We start from the raw sequence: 22536 nt of genomic DNA, 5'->3' as shown, positions 1-22536 counted from the left end.
GTTTTGAGAGGAATTGGATCACATATGGGAATTTGTATAGGGTCAAGAAGAGTAGGCTTGAGCAGTTTAGAGCAAAGACAATGGTGTATGTGCACACCAACCTTCGTGTTATTTACAGGAAGAGGGATGGGTGGTTGAATGGAAAGACAAAGATGTGGGATGTCTTTCCTGATGATGTGGGTTTGGACAACAATGTTGAGTTGGGAATGGCTAACATGGATCTTAATGAGCCAGTGTTAGAGCCTGTCACTTTTGATGATGGTGATACTATAGAGGGGTCATCCTACACACCAACAGATGCAAAGATGACATTGGATATAGAGGAGGAGGATGCAACGGAGGAGAGCAGTGGTGACCATGATGATGAGTACAATGATGCTGATTTTGATTATGAGGATTGATGATTCATGAGCTACCTACTGCCTTTAGGCTTGTAGTTGTTTTGTATTTGCTATTTCTATTTGCCATTGACATTGCTACTACCTATGTAACACTGTACACATTTTGATTTAAGGACTTAATGAGAAAACTACAATATCTTGTCTTTCTCCTATTGGATCATTGATGAATATGTATTATAATTTATGATTTATCATTTATGTCACAATTGTATTTGTATGCATAATGTTACTTTGTAAAACTTACATCTAGATGAAGATCTATGTTTGAATCAATGAATTTGTATCATGAATGAGAATTTGTGTAAGAAATATCTAATTTTTAATATATATATATATATATATATATATATATATATATATATATAACGTGTCCTAACGTGTCTTGTTTTGGGGGGTCAATGTGTCCGTGTCCTACACTCGAATCTCCGTGTCCTTCATGTCCTGTGTCCTCGTGTCAGGTGACTTAACATATTACAAATATATATAAGTTATATATAATAAATTTTATAATTTTTATCTAAAAAATATATATATTAATGTGTTTTGTATGTGTTGTTTCCCAGCCGTATCCAGATCCTAAAGCTGATGGATCCATATGCAAATCTAGGTCCCTATCCAAATCTTGGTAACTTAGGTTTTACTTTCTAAGGTTTAAAATTATTTTGCACGAGGACCCATCCCCCCAAAGAATACTTATGCACCTTGCGTCCCAGCGTTTCGGGGACTTTTAGACTCTTAGGAGACGTCCCCAAACTGTTGGGGACTCCATTGGGGACTTGCTAGCTGTCCCCAAGACGTTCTAGATAGATTTCAGGAATGTTTTTGGCAGATTTCAAGGGTTTTTTGGGCAGATTTCAGGGGTGTTTTGGGAAGGTTTCAGGGGTAATCCAAGCACAAAGCTTCAATTTTGAAAATCATGGACATTGATGATTGAACAATATGATCATTTTTCCCATTCAATTTTTTTGGAATGCATTGAATCTAAATTTTTTATACAAGTTGCAACTCAAAAAATGGGTTTTGTATGATGGGTTTCATTTTGGACTTATAGTGATTTAAATATTGGATATTCAATGGTAAAATTACAAAAAACACCCTCCATGTCAAGAAAACATAAAATACAACGTTTTAAAAGGATGATCCTTGTGGTTATTTTTATTGTTCTTTCTTAGGATCATCTTAGCTTTTACATATTGTATGTGGGTTTCGAGGACTTGTTCAAGTTCAATGCTTCCATCATCCCAACCCCAAGCATTGTGAAAACAATCAGTATGATACCACGTGAATGTTGAATCTTGATCGCTGCTAGCCTCTGCGCTGACCCTTTGAATCTAATGTGATGCTGCTGACCTCTGCTCTGTGCCATCTGCATTGCTGCTAACTCTGCTTTGCACTGTTTAGTCTTTGACTGCAAGTGTCTCTCCGACACTCAACACCATTTAACACTAGTCCATCTTGCTACCACAAAACTGGGCTCTCATAGCAAGGTATTGAACCAAGAGGTGGGCTCCTCAAGGATCTTGCCCATCTGTAGCTCTTTTGAACTACAACTCCAAATAAACCCACCTCCCTCCTAGGGGTATCTCGGGTATCATGGCAAACTCCTCTTCCTCGATCTTCGTGGGCACAAGCTTTGAATCGTGTTTCTCATCCTTGTCCTTCTTCTTGAGCGGAGACTGTGTAGCGTAGTGACCCATCTCACAACACTTGAAACACTCGATCTTCAAGACGTCCTTCTTACATCTCTGCTGCTCCAGTTTACCCTTCGATGCAAGGGCTGCATTCTCCTCCACCTCCTTGGGCTTCGACTCACTATTCCTACTTTCGTCAAGTTTAACCTTGACTAAGTCTCTCCTCAACTCCTCTTGTTTTTGAGCTGCCCACATCTCGTCCCAATTCGACAAAGCTGTTCTGCCTAGGATACTTTGGACAAAGACCTGCCACTCATCTGAGACAGAATTGAGGGCCAATCTGATCAACTCTGAATCTTGAGGTGTATGCCCCACAATAGATAATTCATCACGGGTCTCTTGAAGTTTCGCGAGAAATGAATCCACACGCTCCCCTTTCTGCATCTAAGCAGATCTCAGTTTCTACTCAAGGTACATCTTCTGTTGTTCAAAAGATCCCTGATATAACATAGACAAAGCGTCCCACATCTCCTTAGTAGTCCCTCTGCTAGCGATGTGATAGACCACATGGTCCTTCACTATGTCGAGGATCATTCTTTTCGCCTTCGCCATTTCAGCTTTGTATTTCTTCAACGAATCTGCATTTGTAGGGACAACCACCATGCTGTTGACATATGTCTTGAGGGCATGCTCATCTAGAGGGAACGACATTCTTGCCTTCCAGATGACGTAGTTGGGTGCGCCATTCAACTTGTCTTGATCCCTCAAGCCACTAGTTGCCATTTCTGTCACAAGAACTATCGAATGACCTCCTCTCAACTCTGCACTGCTGCTGGGCTAGCCTACGCACTCCCTGCTGGAGCTAGTAAAACTGTTGCCCCTTGCTGCTGCTCAACTCTTGAGAATTCAAATTCCTTGGCTAGGAATTCTTTGAGGAAGAAATTCCTTCAGCCGTGCTTCTCCTCTCCCTTCTGACGATTTTCTGCCCAACAAACTGCCTGCAGAAAAATCTGCGTCCCACTAGCTTCTCCTCATGCTGAGGCTTCGGCGCTGCTCCCTCTGCCCAAGCAAAAACTCGATCTGGAAGCCCTTCTCTCCATTGACTCACTCGGAGAGAGACTGCCTCGAAATTTCAGCCCTCCGGCTAAGAACTGTGCAAACCCTACGGGGTTTCGAACTGCTGCCTCTTGCAGCTTTTTGATCTCCCTCTTCTGCTCAACGTTGGGTTCTCTGGTACTACTCTTTTTGTTCCAAATGGAATTTATTTTTCTAATTCTTAATTATTTTAACAATTTAATTGATAAAACAAATATCAAATAAATCACACTCCAACCTTCACAAATAAATTACTTCGGAAATAATAGCGCTAGAAATTGAGAAATACTAGCGCACACAATAAAATGACACCGTTATTTTTGGACAAATGTCCCCGGAAAAACCCAATGTAGGAAAATAGGTGCAGTAGATTTGAGGGTTTTATTATTATACAATAGTAAAATCTGAATACATCTCTGGAAGCCGTCCCAACATTCCAGTTACGGAGAATAAACTTGACAGAGAGATTTGTGAGATTACCTCACACTATCATTGGAAATCCTGGCTGACCTAGCCCTAGAAAGATTGCCCCGACTTTTTTGGCTGCCTATGCACAGTGTCTGTGTTAGCCCAACGTCAAGCTCACTGGGGACAACGTCAATCCTTTGGCTGGTCAATTTGCTGCCCAGGTGATTCGATTTTTGCCTCCCGGTCTCACACGCTGGCTCTCGACTTCTGAAACTTGAATTCCCTTTATAAATTTCGGATGCACTCTTGGCTTTTGTGCTGCCTTTGCGTGGCTCTATGTCAGCCCCTTTGGCTCAGCGCTGCTACTGTTGGATCTCCCTTTGCCTCAGCACTGCCACTGCTAGATCTCCCTCTGCCTTCTCTGAGTATCTTCTGACTGGGAAAGATTTCCCTTCGGATACTATCCTTGCCCCTCATTGCGAAAGCTCACTTCGAATCTCTCTCTGACAGTTGCTTTGCTTTAGAAATTCGATCTTCTGACCTCTCTCAGTGCGTTCTCCAAGTGCCCATCAATATTCCTCTTATAATCCTCGCGTTGATCAATCAATGGTCCAAATTAGATCCTAATAAGTGGCTAGGATCATATTGACTTGATTTACGACTTTTTCTGTAGGAATTTATAGGGTAAGTTTCTTAGCTAGAACACCAAAGGACATCGCTCACAAACAGATCACAGATCAATACACCAATATTCTTGATGTGGTTAAAACCCTCAAAGAGGGAAATAGTGCACGACCTGAGCCAATGCGGCCACTTCAGGCAATTTATTAATGTAAAAGAAAGAAAATTTACATAAGCTTCTCTCATGAACAACCACTTAATAAATGACCCTCAATGCTCTTTAAATAGAGATCATGGACCAATCGGGTGTTAAGCCACAGATCGAGTGTCGGTAATACCGAGGAGAGAATGAACCGTCAGATCACTTCATGTCTAAAACATATCGTGACCGTCGGATTGTAAGTTACAAAAAGTACATACTAAAGAAACACACTTTACCTAACTATCCACTAGACCAAGTTGTACTTAATTGTTTCCTATGTGTCGTAATATCCTAACATCCCCCCTTAAGAACAACTTGGGATAATTTTGAAGGATGTACATAGATGACACAATAGGAGAAGGAAGGTGGCATTAGAGCCTATCCCCCCTTAGTGACAACCTGAACTCTAACCATAGATCAAAGTTTAGTAAACTTTGCTTCTGTGAGAGCCTTTGTAAAGATGTCTGCAACTTTATCATCGGTTGAACAATAGTGCACTTCAAGAACATGGTCATGAATGAGCTTTCTGATGAAGTGCATGTGTAGTTCATGTTGAAATTTCTAAGTCTGACACGTTAGAAAGCCCTATTGCATTATCTAGTTTATTTCTCCTACTTGCTTATTCCATTAACAAGTTATTTCTACATATAAACACTGAAAATAAACACAAATGCAGCCTTAAATCATATACAGATCAACAACTGAAATACTAGACAAACACACAAGGGACATCGTTATTTTTGGACAGTCGTCCTCGGAAAAACCCAATGCGGGAAAACTGGTGCGACAGTTCTGAGGGTTTTATTATTATGCAGAGTTCTTGAGTACAACTAGGGTGTCGAACTGGCTCACCCAATAGAGATTGTTACACGACAGTAATACCTCTTCTCGGAGGTAGATATTCAACAAGTCTGCCCCACGAAAATCCTTCTAGTGCTTCTCTAAGGCTCTGTGTCACCCACGCAGGCCCCTCAGCCTTTGTGCAGTCTCTAGCTGCCTTTGCATGGCTCCTGCTGCCTCTGCGTCAACCTCTGCAGGCTGTGCGCTGACCCTCCGACACTACCTCTGGCTGTCTGCTATGTACTCACTGCCCCTCGCTGCAACAGATCACTTGCTCGAATTTTCTCAGCAAAAGCCCGCTCTAGAAAATCGAATTGACTGATCAATATTGGTGTATCTCCAACTGACCCTCAAACCTCCTCTTATACTTTTCCTGTTGAGTCTTCAACGACCGAGGCTAGGTTTCTAATCAATGACTAAGATTAGATTTGGCTTGATCCATGTCATTTAGAACATTTTCACCCAGTTATATATTAATACCCATTAATATTTTAATTTACTAAGTTTAGACTTAGGAACCCCATTAAAAATATTAATTATTTTAATATCTCCCCAACCGGGCAGAATTTTCCCAAACCATTTTTAGGTCTTGGAGATCTTATGTGCCTTAGCCTCTCCACCAATTTTCATGGGTAGAGCACATCCAATGCTACCAGAAATCAACACTCCCTCTTAGCGAGAAATGTGCTCTATTAATGCTCTACCATTGAACATCACACCGATCCTTTTGCACCAATACTTGTGCTGATGCTTGGCCTGCTACCCAACATCCACTTCATTGCTGCTTCCTGTACTGCTGCCCATGACACTACCACTGCCACTGCTACATCTGTACTATAGCTCCCTCTCAACATGTTGCCCATGCTGCCCATAGCACTACCACTGCTAGCTGCTGCACTGCAACTTAGTTACCGAGAAGTAAGTAATTGATCTACCCAAACACTGACATCCTTGTCAGTCTAGAAGCCTTTTGATGCTGAAGCTATCTCTGCTGCTATCTTGTGCTCCCTCTACTGCCTCTGCGCTTGTGCAAACACCTCTGTGCCTCTCACACTGCTGCAACCCCCACTGCGCTGCTACAGAGCCCAACACTTTAGCACTGCCTTGTCGCTTCATTGCATCTTGTTTCTACTGACATCCGTCAACTTGCTACTGTCATTTGGAGCTCCCGTAGCCGGATATGATCCAAGAGTTTGTGCACTTCAACGATCCTGCCCCTCATCTTCTGTAGTCTTCTTGACTATAGCTCGATGTCACCCCACCTCTTCTCTAGAGGTGCATGACCACTCATGACACAGTGGTCGTCAGTCTCGACTTCTTTCTCCGCCTTAGCCAGAGCTGCCTTTGAGTCAAAAGTCTCTCCCTTATTATTCTTCCTGGGACACTCGGTTGCATAATGACCCAGCTCCCCGCAATGGAAGCACTTCACCTTGGAGATGTCCTTTTTCTTCCTCTTCCCTTATTGTGCCGCAAATGCTAGAGCCGCATCCTCCTCCTCCTATTTCTTGATTCAACCTCCTTTGCCACTACTCCCTGCCTTGGTCAATCGTCTCATCTCTTCTTGGCGAAGAGCTGCCCACATCTCTTCCCATCCTGGAAAGCTCTGCCCAAAATGCCTTGGACAAATGTCTCCCACTCCTCGGAGACTACATTCAGGGCGGTCGTCACCATGAACTCCTTAACTGGTGTGGCCCTTATGGAAGTAAGTTGGTCCCGAATCTCCTGCAATCTGAGGAGGTATAAATCTATTTGCTCCCCCTTCTGCATCTGATACGACCGCAACTGATTCTCTAATAGCATCTTCCGTTGCACGGAAGTGGCTTGATACAATGTCAACAAAGTATCCCACATCTCCTTTGTTGTGTTCTTTTCAGCAATATGTGATACAACATGATCCTTGATCCGGTCAATGATTATGCACTTTGCCCTTCCCATTGCATCCTCATACTTCTCATTATTAGCTGGGTCAACTGGGATAGCCACAGTTGTCAAGGCAAAGCCCTTAATGCGATGTCTATCCAGGATTACCAGGATCCTGGCCTTCCAGATGACAAAGTTGGAAGCCTTGTCCAACCTGCCCTGATTCCTCAGTCCGTACACTGCCATTTTCGCTCCTCTTTTGGACTCCCTCTGAGTTTCGACTTCCCTCCTGGAAATCTCCCTCTAAGTCCCGATTTCCCTGCTGGAAATCTTCCCGCCAAATGTCGAACTGCTCCTCTCCAATCCCCTTTTGCAACTACAACTCGGATTTGGATTTCTTGGCTAGAAATCCGTCAAGGTAGCGACTCCCTCTACCTTGGTTCTGTCCCGTTAGGTACTGTCCTATTCTGACAGAAACAACACCCCACTAGCTCCACAATCTGTCCAGAGCTCCCTAGGCCCCGACAACTGAAGACACTGAGCCTTCCAGCTCTACGCAGTCCCGACAAATGCTGATTCACTCCTCTGGCCAAATGTGTCAAGCCTACCTGGCTGAGTAGGATGACATGGCTCTTCGTGAGCCTTTTCTGCCTCTCTCCGCCTCTGCGCTAACCCTCTCTTTGGCTCGAAATGATGATGCAAGCCCTCTGCGCCTCTCCTTCTTTGCTGCCTTCTGCTTAGGAGCAACTCTGTCTCTTGGGACAACTGCTACTGCTGCAAATTTTTGATATTGATGGTGCCTTCAGTCCTCCTGTGATCTGCAATGCTCTGATACCATGTTGAAATTTCTAAATCTGACACGTTAGAAATCCCTATTGCATTATTTGGTTTATTTCTCCTACTTGTTTATTCCATTAACAAGTTATTTATACATATAAATACTGAAAATAAACACAAATGCAACCTTAACTCATATACAGATCAACAACTGAAATACTAGACAAACACACAAGGGACACTGTTATTTTTGGACAATCGTCCCCGGAAAAACCTAATGCGGGAAAACCGGTGCAACAGTTCTGAGGGTTTTATTATTATGCAGATTTCTTGAGTACAACTAGGGTGCCGAACTGGCTCACCCAACAGATATTGTTACACAACAGTAATACCTCTTCTTGGAGACAAATATTCAGTGAGTCTACCCCACGAATATTCTTCCAACGCTTCTCCAAGGCTCTGCGTTAGCCTTGCAAGCCTCAATGTAGCTCTAGAACCCTCTGCGTCAGCCTTTTGCCTCTCTGCATCAACTCTCTAGCCTTATGCACCACCCACGCAGGCCCTCAGCCTCTGCGCAGTCTCTAGCTGCCTCTGCGTTAGCCTATCCAGGCTCTGCGTTGACCCTCCGACACTATCTTTGCCTCTCTGCTATGTACTCACTGCCCCTCGCTGCAACAGATCACTTGTTCGAATTTTCTCAGCAAAACCTCGCTACAAAAAATCGAACTAACTGATCAATCTTGTTGTATCTCCAACTGACCCTCAAGCCTCTCTTATACTTTTCCTATTGAGCCTTCAACGACAACGACCGAGATTAAGTCTCTAATCAATGGCTAAGATTAGATTTGGCTTGATCCATGTCATTTAGAACATTCTCACCTAGTTTTATATTAATACCCATTAATATTTTAATTTTCCTAAGTTTAGACTTAGGAACCCCATTAAAAATATTAATTATTTTAATATTTCTCCAACCGGGTGGAATTTTTCCCAAACCATTTCTGGGTCTTGGAGATCTTATGTGCCTTAGCCTCTCTACCAATTTTCATGGCTAAAGCACATCCGATGCTACCACAAATCAATAGTTCAATGTATTTGCTGCGCTGATGTTGGACTGAATCTTTGCATAGTTGAATGACACTTTGATTATCATACCAAAGTGTAGTTGGATGCTGCTGTTGAAAACCAAACTCTGACAGGATCTGACGAAGCCACAGGGCTTCCTTACTAGCTTCAATGGCGTCACAATACTCTGCTTCTGCTGAAGAAAGAGAACTGACACTTTGTTTCTTGCAAGCCCATGTAATAGGTCCAAAACCAAGAGTGAAGACATAACCTGCAGTAGATTTCCAATCATCGGGGTCACCAGCCGAATCAAAATCAATGAAACCAACCAATAGAGGAGATGCTTCTGCACTGTAATGAATCCCAAACTGAACTATACTTCAAACATAACGAAGTATTCTTTTAGCTGCTTTCCAATGACTTTCATGTGGGTTTTTCATAAACCGAGCAACAAGGCCAACAACAAAGGAAAGGTCAGGACGGGGATGGGTCAGATACAAAAGTTTTCCAACAAGCTGACGGTATAAGGTAGCATCAACTTCAAGGGAAGTACAAGTGACTGAAAGTTTGGCTCCAGACTGAAAGGGAGAAGGGGTTGGCTTACAATGTTCCATGTGAAAGTGGTGTGGAAGATCACAAGCATGCTTGGACTGGGAAAGGGAAATACCTTCTTTAGATTGCAAGACTTGAAGATCAAGAAAATAATGCAAGTGTCCTAAGTCTGTCATTTCAAATTGATTTTTAAGGCTGGACTTCACATGGTTTACAAGGTTGGGATCACTACCAGTAAGGATAAGGTCATCAACATAAAGAACAAGATTGATAAAAGGCTTACCCACTTTCTTGGTGTAGACAATATTGGTAGAATGACACCTAACAATATTGTTAGGAGGTTGTTCCATATAGATTTCTTCATGCAAGTCCCCATGCAAGAAGACAAATTTAACATCCATTTGATGGACTTCCCATTTGAAAGAGGCAGCAAGGGAAAGAACAAGGTGGATAGAGTTCATTTCGGCAATAGGGGAGAAGGTTTCAGTGTAGTCAATGCCTTCAACTTGTGAAAACCCTTAACAACAAGACGAACTTTATGTTTATCAACTTTTCCATCTGGTCCAAACTTGGTTTTGTAAACCCATTTGCATCTAACAAGTTTTCATCCCTTTGGAAGAGAAACAAGGTCCCGTGTATCATTTGCCAATAATGAACGATATTCTTCATTCATAGCTGCGTCCCAATCTGGATGGCCTGAAGCTTCTGCAAAGGTGTCAGGATCATAATTCGTTGAAGCTTGAGCCAATAAAGAAGAGACTCTATCGAACTGAGAACGTGTATGACGCTGATTTGTAGGATCACCTCCAAGAGTACCTGTTGCATCCCGAGTAGCACTGACCCATTTTGGAAGCTGAGGAGCTGAAGGAGGATCCCGAGAAGGTGGGGGAGGATTGTCATCCTTGCTGTCATCATTTGAAGAAGGAATATTCACAGAAGTAGAAAAGATAGAGAGAGGTGGTAGATCTGCCGAACTAGGCTCGCAGACCGATATATTTTCAGCAAACTTTACATCTCTTCTAATGATAACATTTTTGGATTTAGGTTGAAGAAGCCTATATGTTTTGACATCTTCAGAATATCCAACAAAAGTACATTTTTCACTCTTAGGTTCTAAGGCTTTATGTTTTTCATCTGGAATATGGGCCCATGCTTCACTTCCAAAAACACGAAAGTGACTTACATCTGGTTTAATTGAGCTCCATGCTTCTTCTGGAGTGATATTCTTTAAAACCTTAGTAGGAGTGCGATTTACTATGTAATTTGCACAGTTAATTGCTTCTGCCCAAAAATTAAGACTAAGTTCTTTAGATTGAAGCATACAATTAGCCATTTTCTTTATGGTGTGATTCTTCCTTTCAGCTACACCATTTTGTTGTGGAGTATATGGAACAATATGTTGCAATTGAATTCCATGTTCAGTGTAAAAGTTGATGAATTTGTTGTTAACATATTATCCGCCATTATCAGATCTTAGCTTAAGAATTTGATGTCCAGATTGTTTCTTAACAAAGGCCTTAAAGGCCAAGAACATGTTAAAGACTTCATTCTTGAGTTTTAAGAAGTATACCAAAGTGCGTTTGGAGAAATCATCAATGAAAGTTAAGAAATACTTGTAGCCAAAGAATGAAACAACTGGACGTGGACCACATAAATCACTATACACAAGCTGTAAAGGGGCTGAGGCGTGCCAAGAGGTACATTTTTCAAAACTATCCTGATGATGTTTTTCGAGTACACATCCAGAACAAAAACCATCTCTGCAAGATACCATAGGAAAACCTGTCACCATATTTTCTTTACATAGATTTTGAAGGGAGCGATAGTTTAAGTGACCAAATCGCTCATGCCAAAGTTTGCTAACTTCATCATTGTGAGCAATAAATACCGAGGCAAGATTTGATGACCCAAAGTTGTTAAATTTATACAACCTTGTAGAATCATCCGCAATGCCAGCAACTAGGATCTCTTAGGTCCTTAATTACAACATCAGGAGTTGAAAATTAAATGGTTTTACCTTCACCTGAATGAGCTATTTGGTATACAGAGAAAAAGTTGCAGGATAAGGTAGGAACACATAATACATCATTAAATTGACCATTGTCTAGATGAATAGTTCCAGTCCCTACAACACTAAGAGATCTATCATCACCAACATATATATTTTTGGTGTTACAATCATTTAAAGAAGAAAACATGGCTTTGCTTTTGGCCACGTGATAAGAAGCTCCAGAATTAATGAGCCACTCATGAGAATGAAAAGAAGAAGAAGATACATTTAGTGCATAACCAGACTAAGATGTTTGATCACCACATGTAGAAAGTGCTATTCCTGAAGATGAAGTTGAAGTTGAAGAGTGCTCCAAATGGATGTTATACTTCTTCATCGCTGTTTCCACGACTTCCATCTTCTTAAAGCATTTGGATTCTAAGTGGCCATCACGATTACAAAAGTTGCAATGTCTATCAGTGTTTTTCCCTTTGTTTTTATTTTCCTTATCATTTTGTTGAATTGATTTTTCATTTTGAGACTGAATTGCTTAGGACCCTTGTTTGGTTTATGACCATTCCTTTTAGGATTCTTTGAATTTGGTTGTGGTTGTACTGCTAAGGCTTTCTTAGAAGAATTTCCAATATTAAGAAAACGAAGAGGTAAGAGTTTTTCTTGTTCTCTTATTAAAGAATCACAAAGGACATCAAAAGAGGGGGGCTTGTAGTCTTGTCTTTGAGAAATAAAGGCTTCTCTAGTAGAATGAAAGGTGGAAACAAACACAAAGTAGGCTGGTCCCAACTTAGTAAGAATGGAATAGATAAGGCTACCATCTTCTTTCTTAACCTTAACACCTTCCAAGAGAAGTCTAAGGGTCTTGAACTTGGACAAAAAAATTTCAATGGACAAAAGTCAACCCACGTGCTTGATTTTGCTTATTTTCCCATTTGGCTTGCTTATCTTCATCTTTAGGTTTAGACTCTTGGCCTGAGGCTATTCTATAAAGACCTTTACTTCTAAGTAAACCCACAATGTAGGATAGCCATTAGAAGTAGTTGGTGCTGTCAAGAATAACTAGGCATGGACTTTCCATTTTAAAAGAAACTGAAGTTGTAGATGCTGAAATTAAGTGTTCCAATGGAAAGATCTTGAAAAATTAGGCCGATAAAAAATGACTTTGAAAATGACTTTCGGATGAAGAAGTTATGGTTTTTTGAAGAAACGTTTTTGAAAATGCCGACAAACTACGTGAATGTTGGGAGGTGAATGATAATGTCATATAAAAAAAATTCCCCCCTTTCCAAACTTAATCTAATTTGCTCACTTGAAAAAAAAAAAACTTTATGTGACCCACTTTTATAAATAAGTGAAAGTCACTTTTACAATGGTACTTTATGAACTATCCACTAAATTGTAACTTAAATAAAAAAATAAGTGACTTTAGAAATATAAGTGACTTACTTTTTATAATGGGTGAGAACACTTTTACATAAGTAACTTTAAAACATAAGTTACATGTGTTTTTTGAAAAAGTAACTCAACAAAAAAAAGACTTGAACCCAAGACCTTTATTCTCATAAAGTAACTTTGGACCAAGTGAGCTTAAAAGTTTAGTAATTTTTGGAAAGGAGGAAGGTTTTTGTTTGTTTGTTTAAATTCTATTGCTCACTGAAGCTTTGGAGTGCGTGCTTATTTGAAAAACCCCTTTTTTGCCTACAAAAGGAAAAAACCACACAACCCAAAACGAACAGGCAAAAGTAATGCAAGCCTTACTACTTAAAGTTAGATTTGACCGAAAACTAAATATTTTTCTCAATGTTTCTGATTTTCCGAGATCACACTAAGGCACGGCAGAAAAGAGCATACGCATGAGAAAAATCCTTTCTTTCTGTTTCCAGTTTGCCTAGATCGCACAAAGTTGCAGGGCAAAGAGCATATGCAGAAATTAAAGGTATAGATCCAGTAAATAATTTTTTTTAGAGGACTATAAATCGAAATAAACAAAGAGATAAATAACTATAACTGCAAAAAAAAACTGTATGCCTCTAGTTTTTCAAAATGACGTAGCTAGGGCTACCGAAATCCTTTTCACGTGTAACGAAAGGGGTTCATCACTAGAACAGATGCTCCTAACACAATAGAGCAGTCCTCTCGGGCCAAAAGCGGTAAGAAACAGTAGAGTTAGGAATCGACATTCGGATGTAGTTATACCAGCTTCGGATTTGGATCAGCGACAGATGCGACCATCGAATAGCTCTGATACCATGTAGAAATTTATAGGGTAAGTTCCTCAGCTAGTACACCAAAGGACACCGCTCACAAACAGATCACAGATCAATACACTAGTATTCTTGATGTGGCTAAAACCCTCAAAAAGGGAAACGGTTCACGGCCTGAGCCAACGCGACCACTTCAAGCAATTTATTAATGTAAAAGAAAGAAAATTTACATAAGCTTCTCTCATGAACGGTCACCTAACAAATGACCCTCCTTTCTCTTTAAATAGAGATCATGGACCAATCGTGTGTTAAGCCATGGATCAAGTGTCGGTAATACCAGGGAGAGAATGAACTGTCGGATCACTTCATGTCTAGAACATATCGTGACAATCAAATTGTAAATTACAAAAAGTACATGTTAAAGAAACACACTTTACCTAACTATACACTATACCAAGTTGTACTTAATTATTTCGTATATGTCAGAATATCCTAACATTTTTTAGAAGTTTTATGCACAGTTTATATTTTTTTTTTCAATCTGTCTACTTCTATTATTATACAAAAAGATTCAAAAAGTTACAGCAAGGCCGTAGCCTTGAAAATCTTGCCATGAGATTGACAATTAGCCCAGATGAACACATTCCAAAATTGGTGGACTTCCTTCTGTTGCGTCTTCTCCTAAGACTCGAAACATTGCGAAACAGGGACAAGCTGAGACAAACAACCATTGCGCTGCTGTACAGCGCTAAACAAGGACTTTCAGACATACAGACCCAAACAGTCGACACAGAGACATATAGACACATACTATGACCTGACACAGGCAGAATTGCGAGTTTCAAAAACAGAGTAATGCGCCTACTTCTTAGGCTGCCGAGAGCAGAATGCCATACAAGATCAGTCATCATCCGTAGTGTAGGGTTCCTCCACTACCCTGCGCCCAAATTGGAAAGTCTTCCGAGTCTGAGCGAAGGACCACCGAGCCAGTTGGGACTCCCTGAGCAGGCTCGCTTGGACCAGCAGGGGCAGCTTGAGTCGCCAAGGAGGAGCTTCCCATGACCGAGCGTTGAATATCAATTGGAGGCGCTGTCCCTTGTTCTGGCGGAATTGCCTGATGTGCTGCTGCCTGGCCGCTGAGATTTTCACAATTTTCTATAGTAACAGAAACTAAGAAAGTGGAATTGGCAAGAGTGCAGGGGATACGATAACGGACTGTTGGATGCACCGCATGCTCACATTCAACCATCCTTCCACGCCCGTGACCTCTTCCTCTTCCAGCTCTGGAAACATGAGGGCGGTTTTGCTCAGGTGCCAACTCGACCGAGGAAGAGGGGGAGATGGGGGCAGACCTCTGAGTGGTGGCACGTCCACGGGAGCCTCCACGTCTGCTTCCCATTCTAGGACGCTCTCTCGGCATTGCAATATACAGTGGATTAACCAGCGCGCAAATACACGGAGGGGAGTGACTAACCAGAACGTGAGCCCTTTGAACTTGAGCGCATTGCCTATGAAACACTCTCGAGCCTGAAACAGAGACGGAATTGGGCACTGAGAGTGAATGCCCCTGAGCTACCAACAGCACCGCAGAGGAGTGCGAAGTGGCTGCAGAGGAATGCGAAGAGGCCGCAGAGGAATGCCAAGAGACCGCAGAGGAATGCGAGGAGGCCGCGGGAGCACAAAGATTTTGAAGCGCCATTGCACAATTTACCAGGAGGTAGATGGAGGAGTAAAAGAACTGCATTAAAAACCTCGCGTGAGACCAGCTCACTCAATCTGCAAGGTACCTCGTGGCGTGCATGGGCTGACACCTGCCCATGTGAAACGCCACCTTCGTACCATCATGCCAATTGAACACCCGCATCCGGGATATGCACAGTTTATATTAGTACCCTTCCATTATTTTAATTTTCTAAATTTAGACTTAGGGTCCCATTAAAAATAATTAATTATTTTAATAAAACTGTCTTTATGTGGAATTTCCCAAAATGATTTCTGGGTTTTGGAGAATGCATTTGTCTAAGCCTGCGTGTGAAATTTGAGACTTATAGCACATCTGATGCTACCAGAAATCAATGGGGGGTGCACTCTAGCCATTCTGGGGACTCATCCCGCTGTCCTCGCGTTCCCCATTCCCCAAAACCAGTGCAACACAGGTTTAAAACTTCATTTCCACCTTTAAATACTAACCATTCTGCATTTATGAACAGACTGTATTTTAACTCTTTGATTTTAAAAAAATTCGGGGCATAGCATTTCCCACACAAATTTCTGTTTGGTTGTGCAGGTTCTTGACTTTTATGGAATATTTATGTTGGTCTGGTGTTGGTTTGTTTTGAATCATCCTCATTGTTCTATTTTATATACCTTGAGCTTTCAGACTCCTGGAAAGAGGGGCCGAAAATCCTCGAGTTCATGTTCTTCCTCATCAACTTGTACTATCTTCCTACAACAAAGTGGTTCATTCAACTACCATTGTAGAGTCAGCTTCGGGTGGGTACATCAACCCTTTTATTCCAGAACCTACAAAGGAAGGGCGATGGGAATCTTCCCTCCACATCTGCCACAACTACTGCTTTCTAGGGAATCTCGGCATGCTGTGCCTTCATAGATTTTCTCCTCTAAAGGGATTCGTGCATGTTGGTTTTGTGTGGAAACTGTCACTCTGCTTCATAGAAAATATCTAAATACTGTTTGGACACATTTTTTAATGCTTGAAAGCATTATTTTCTTCCAACTGCAAAACAAAGCTGCCCTTGAAATTTGTTTTTTCTTGCTTCTGCAGATCTGAAAATGATCTCATAGGTTATTCTCTGTTCAAATTTCATGCGCAGCATGACATTCAGAGTCTCTGTTTTTCTTCTGCACCAGATCTGCTCAAGTGTGTTTAGAATTCTGGTCTGCTTCTCTACATAAATCTATATGAATATTTCTGAGAGTTTTGGTACCGCTTCTCTCCTTTTTAGGGTGTCTGCTAAAAATGGGTCTCTCTTTCTCTGCATTTTCCAGCTTCTCATCGGTTTGCCAGTCAATTTACAGGATGCTGGCGCTCTTCAGTTCGTTTCTGCCATGTATTCTTCCCTGATATAGTGCTTGTCTGTAAATTTTGGGTGTGCTATTTGTGCATCTCATTAAATTTCTTCTGCTATTTGTGTCCAGTCTGTTGCTCTTACGCATTGCCTCTCTATTTCCTTTATTCCGGTCTAATGGTTTTCTCTGAAACATCTAGAATTTTGTCTAATCTATCCATTTAATTGCTTTTCCTTCTACTACCTCAGGTCTCTGATTTCCATGGCTGTGGGTCCCTCTTCCTTGCCTGTTCAGGGCTTTTTTTTCGAAAATTTTAAAATTTTCACTTTGATTATTTTTCCATGTTGAACATTAGGAAAATATATAAATTAGAATGCTTTTTACTTTACTTTCAAATTAAAAAAAATGCAGGTTGTGTGCTGCCCTATTAATGCACTTGTCTTGCCTTGCTGCCATTGTAATGTGGCTCAGCACATTTTTGCCTTTTTCTAAGATTCAATCTTTCCAATGTGTATCATCTCTTCGCTGGTCTCCTTCTAAATTTGGTATTTGTGGCTTTGACCTCGTCAACCTTAACAGCCTCCAAGATAAGGATCAGCTTTCCTACTATATTGCTATGTAGGAAATTTATATTGAACATACGTAATAGCACAAGCATACATTTGAAGTGGGTAATAAATGTCTTGTACCTTATTGTTACCACAACAAGTACATATACATGGCCCTAAGGTTGTCTATGGGATACACAATACATATACCACTCTCGCAAGTTACTTCTTCCTCAATGCATTGTTATATAGAATCCTATGTTGGTTATACATGGGTGCAACTGCATAAATAACAGAATTACGTGAACATGTTGCAGCAAGTTTTGCACTCTGTCAAGTACTCATCCCTTAGTACAGTTATATTGCTCTCAGATTTGGATTATGGTGGTGTACAGTCTATTCTCAATGTCATAATATTAATATGGTCACATATCAGTCTCACATTGACTGACTTATATTTTCGTATTATGTTCAAGAATGGGTTTGTGTGTGTGAGTATGCAAAAACATCTTTATGAAAATACCTGTCATAGTATATTACAAAGTTGTGGAAATTAATAATGTTGGGGTAGTATTTTTCCTATGAATATATCATGGAGTATTATTCATGTTGCGGAAGAGGAGGAAGGTTGACATGTGTCATAAATCTGTGATGGGTTGTCTTAAGCTTATTAAGTGGGTAAATGTATCATAGAAAGTTTCATGTCATCGGGAGTATTTGAGAGCATTGTTAATAATGTCATTGGGATTCTCTTTCAATTTATCTTTAGCAAATTAGTCGAGATTCATTTCATTCCTGAACTTTCAAGCCTATGAATTTGTACTACTATTTCATATACCTTCTATTCCTCAACAGCTTCAATGAATCCAATAGAGAAATTGGATTTATGGTTTGAATCTATTCACTTGTGTTTAAATGTCTCTTTGCTTTTTTGTTCTTGTGCGTACTGCAAGTTGGTATAGTTGGGTTATCCAATTTCCACGTGTTCTACTATTTTTGGTTGTAGGCATTGTTAGACATAACAAGACACTATAAAATCACACTAAATGTGAGAGGTGAACTTGATGGTTGCTTTGTGCTTCAGAAATTTTTACATTCAGTCAAGGATATTTTATTTGGAATAACCAAGTATAACTCTCTAGTGTCAAGTGTTTTCAAAGCCCCAAAATATGGAGTTGCTGATTGTATCTGGTAAATTTCCATTGTGTGTAATTATTCACATGCATGGCTTGCATTCGTCGTATTGTCTTTTTGTCCTTATGGCACTGCTATTTAAAATGTATTTCTTTTTCAAATGCATTAGGATCTGATTGTTCTTTATGCCCCATTTTGTCCATGTCTGTTTATTTCGCCTCCTTTCTCTTTTGTCAGCTGCCTGAATCTTTTGTTCATGACACATGATTTCTTAAAATTTTCTCTACATTTTCTTTATTTTAAGTACATTCATCTTTGTTGTGGGGCTCTGTATTTCACTGACATCTTGGAATTTAATGTCTTTTAAGCTACTGTGGCTCAGTATATACAGATCTGGACTATTGCAATCTACAACATCTATGCTAGTTCGGTTTCTAGTTTCCTTTGTGACCACATTGAATTGGGGAGTTGTTTGACTTGTATTACCTTATTACATAATATCCTTGGAAGATATTATCTTCTTATAACATGAATGCCTATTCTGTAGTGGGTTTGATTGTGTTGTAAACTTGTATGTAATGAATATATTGTATATATTGGTTCCATTTGCAGACAAATGCAACCAGTGTTTTTTTTTTGATTACTGGTGATATGAATATGAGTGTCCTGTTCATGCACTTAAAATGAAATTTCATAGGTGGAGTTTTCTATTTTGCAGATACACTTGTGTGGAAAGAGCTCAACACAACTGGCCAGATATTAGCACCTCGGGCAGGCCATGCAACGGTATCCCTTGGAAAGCATTTGTTTGTGTTTGGTGGATTTACCGATGATCGTAATTTATTTGACGATCTTCACATGCTAAACATAGGTATGTTGCAAGAGAGTTTTCCACTACTTTTTGGTTATGGTGTATCTCGTACCATTCTCATGTTTTAATATGCCAGGTTTTAGTAATTTCTAACAAGGACAAAAACAAGCTATTTGGATGGGCTTAGAGTGGAAAATGATTTTTGTCACGTACTCATTCAACATGAGTACGTGATAGATCACGTACTCATTCAACATCACGTACTTGTCAAGATCATTGTTATGTAAAATTTAATTAACTTAATTTATCTATAAAACCAAGGGGCACGATCAAAGAACATGCCCCCTCATGTAATGGCTCTTAGGCTATATTTAAGCCAGAGCCCTCATTCATTTTAAATATCATTCATTATATATATATATATATATGTCGCTATCTAACGCTGAATTTATCCACTCCATTTGGTATCAGAGCAGATCAGTTGTCTGGACACTCCATTGATAAATTATTAACCTAGTAGATTGTAGATCTACAGAATAACTTACACATCTAGGTTCTTAACATTTAGTGGAAGCAAAAAATAAAATAACCAATCTCATAAAAAAACGACACAGATTCTGCCTAATCAAATTTTTTCATTGATAATCCAAACTAACTTGGGATTTTGTCCTGGGATAATGGCCCAATTGAGGAATAACTTACGACCCTAGATTTGATCCAATTAATCAACCCTCCTTCGCTGATTTGGATATCCTTGTTTCCCTCCCTCAGACTCAACACTCATTGAGAAGACTCTCAATCTTGTGTTGCTGTAGTGTGTCTTCTCCTTCTCCCTAGCCTTGCTTTTATAACTTTACATTGAGCTAAATCCCTAACGCTAATCTCCAAAGTGATTGACCAATGAAATTAAATCTTGCCTAACTGCCTAACTTGAGATCAACAATTGAGATTAAGACATATTCACTAAAGTAATTTGCTTTACTTTTCCTGACTTTCTTTTTAGCACAACAAGCCAACATAATAATATGTGCTTTTCCTAAGTTAAAAACTTAGGCTAAGTTACATTAACAACTTGCTCACATTAGAGCAAGTATCTAAGGAGACTGCAGGCGACTTCTACACGCCTAGACACAAGGTCTGTGCAAAAGTACCTACCCAAGATACAAACATCAACACTCCCTCTTAGCGAGGGAGGTGCTTCTGCCACCTAGGAATGGCTCCAATCTTGGACCTGCATTTGCTGCCATGGAAGCTCGCTCTAAACTGGAAGACTTCCCTGCCATCATCCTCGAAGACCTCCTCCCTGTGCACTTGTTCCCAAAAGCCCCCTGCTCCTAAATATCTTGTAAGGTTATCTCCTACCAAGTGATTTTTTTGACAGATTGGGAGGACTCCGTCGATTGCTCCTCCCCTTCTTGAATGTGAAGGAAGGTTGACTGGCTCTGAGTTGCGCAATCTTTGGAACTACCCACTCCATGTTCTTTGTCACAACTCTACTTCCTAGTATTACTCAAACAGATTGGCTCTTTAAACCTAGGCCTTATACAAGTTGGTCTTGTTACCGCTCAAACTAACATAGGTCGTAAAAGGGGTTCCTTGAAGGGTTACTACTAGGCTAAGGGCAACAATGGAGTGATAGTCGACTGTCACCTCGGCTAAGGCTCCCTACTCTTTACGAACTTTCACCGATGGGAGGAGACTTGTCATGATAAGAATCACGGAGTGGATGGATCAATGATAGATCGAGGGGTGATCCTGGAAGCCTAATCACAAGAGAGGCTCAAATATGTGGCTTGCTTGTCTTGGAAGACAAGATGGAAGGCTCTCTAGGAAGGGCTTGGGGAAAATTTCGAGGGTTAGGTTTTGAGGATGTTTCTTATAAAGGAGATCCTGAAGCCCTAGAATGCTTGTGGAAACTTGGATTCCAGGTGATCTTTGAAGAATTAACCTTGATAGTGCATGGGACCACACAAGAGCAAGTGGACCCGAGGTTTGGTCAAGGGGATAGCATTTAACAATCAATGATATGCTTGACCTCATTAGGGAGGGGAAAGGGATGAAGGAATGAATTTTCAATGAAAGGAAATGCAAGGATCCCAGTGAGGTTTCTAGCCTAAGGGAAACCAAAGGAAAGAATTGGTCTTTGAGCTAGGGCTTGCGATATCTCAAGATTCCATAGTTGGAATTTCATGAAATTTGGAGGGCTTCTTTAGGACACACCAACGTAGTTGTGGACCAAATATCGAAGTATTTGGATGGCTAGATCGTGAAATAATTGATGCCCTAGGTGACCTAGAGGACTAGACCTAGAGAGAGGAAAGGGGAGAAGGAAAATAGGTTTAAGGTGATCACCTATGGGCGGACTAGTGCCTAATCCTTTGGGGAGATTGGAGTCAAGTAGAATTATGACTATGGAGCTTTGATTTTTCTAGGTCGAGGAGGCCTCAAAGACAAGTTCGCTTGGCACTAGGGTAGTAACAAAAGCAACTTCAAAGACTTTATACTTCACTTTGCAAGATAAATGTCTTGTCAAGATGAATATTATCGACGAAACATCCTTAGGAACATTCATTCATTATACATGGCCCATACATGAAGCATTCACTATCTAGAAACAAAATTTCCACAACTTCGCATAAGAGGTGCAACAAATAAGCCCTAGTATAGTGAAATCCTAGCAACAATGTATGTGACAAATTTATAAAGAAATAATAACATTAAAATGCACTTACATGTATAAGAATCTATCCAACCATCCAAAAACTTGCCATCAAGAAGCTCCAAGACATATGAAAATTAGCCAGATTCCAAACATCAAAATTCATTGCATCTTCCAAAAATTCGTCCTCCAAGAAGGATAGCGAAAATCTCGAAAGAGATACTAGTTCCAAATCCAAGTGATGATACTAAAAGGAATCCTCATCACTTCTATTTATACATTTCTAATGAGTTCGATTTAGGTACTTGGGCCTACATTAGCCCCTAAAATAAAATAAGGTGCAAAAAAACTAACTTATGGTGACAAGCCCACCAAACTAGCTGATAAACAAAATAATAAGCCTCTAAAGGTCCAATGATCAATAATACATGTCGTTGGGCCTTCTAAGAAGCTTGATGAAGTCCATAAGTGCCACAATGATGAATAGGACTCCCAAAAGTAGTGGACAAGGGGTTGGCCCCTTGTTCTCCAAATAATAAATTTGTGGTGCTCCTAATGGGTGTGAGGGCACACAAGTAACCTCATGGGCCTCCAAGTAGGTCGAAGATGCTTGTAGACCATTTGTAAGGGCTCAGATGATGGTGTAAGTGATGCCACATCAACATACAAGTCTTGGGTCATCTACCAAGTGTA

The 22536-nt window shown here is 40.5% G+C and overlaps 1 pseudogene across 1 annotated transcript in view; it reads left to right on the top strand.

Moving 5' to 3' along the window:
* Nucleotides 1-22536, top strand: part of LOC149266179 (uncharacterized) — a 209289-nt pseudogene that overhangs the window by 67275 nt on the left and 119478 nt on the right. Inside the window, exon 6 of the transcript XR_016260118.1 lies at nt 19092-19244. The product of XR_016260118.1 is annotated as an uncharacterized LOC149266179 (transcript). The remainder of the gene's footprint in view (nt 1-19091; nt 19245-22536) is intronic.

Source organism: Pinus tabuliformis, chromosome 6 (assembly GCF_031772625.1).
Source record: "Pinus tabuliformis cultivar Carrire ecotype Pingquan chromosome 6, CPIR1, whole genome shotgun sequence".
NCBI lineage: Eukaryota > Viridiplantae > Streptophyta > Pinopsida > Pinales > Pinaceae > Pinus > Pinus tabuliformis.
This window is presented reverse-complemented; position numbering and strand designations above follow the sequence as displayed.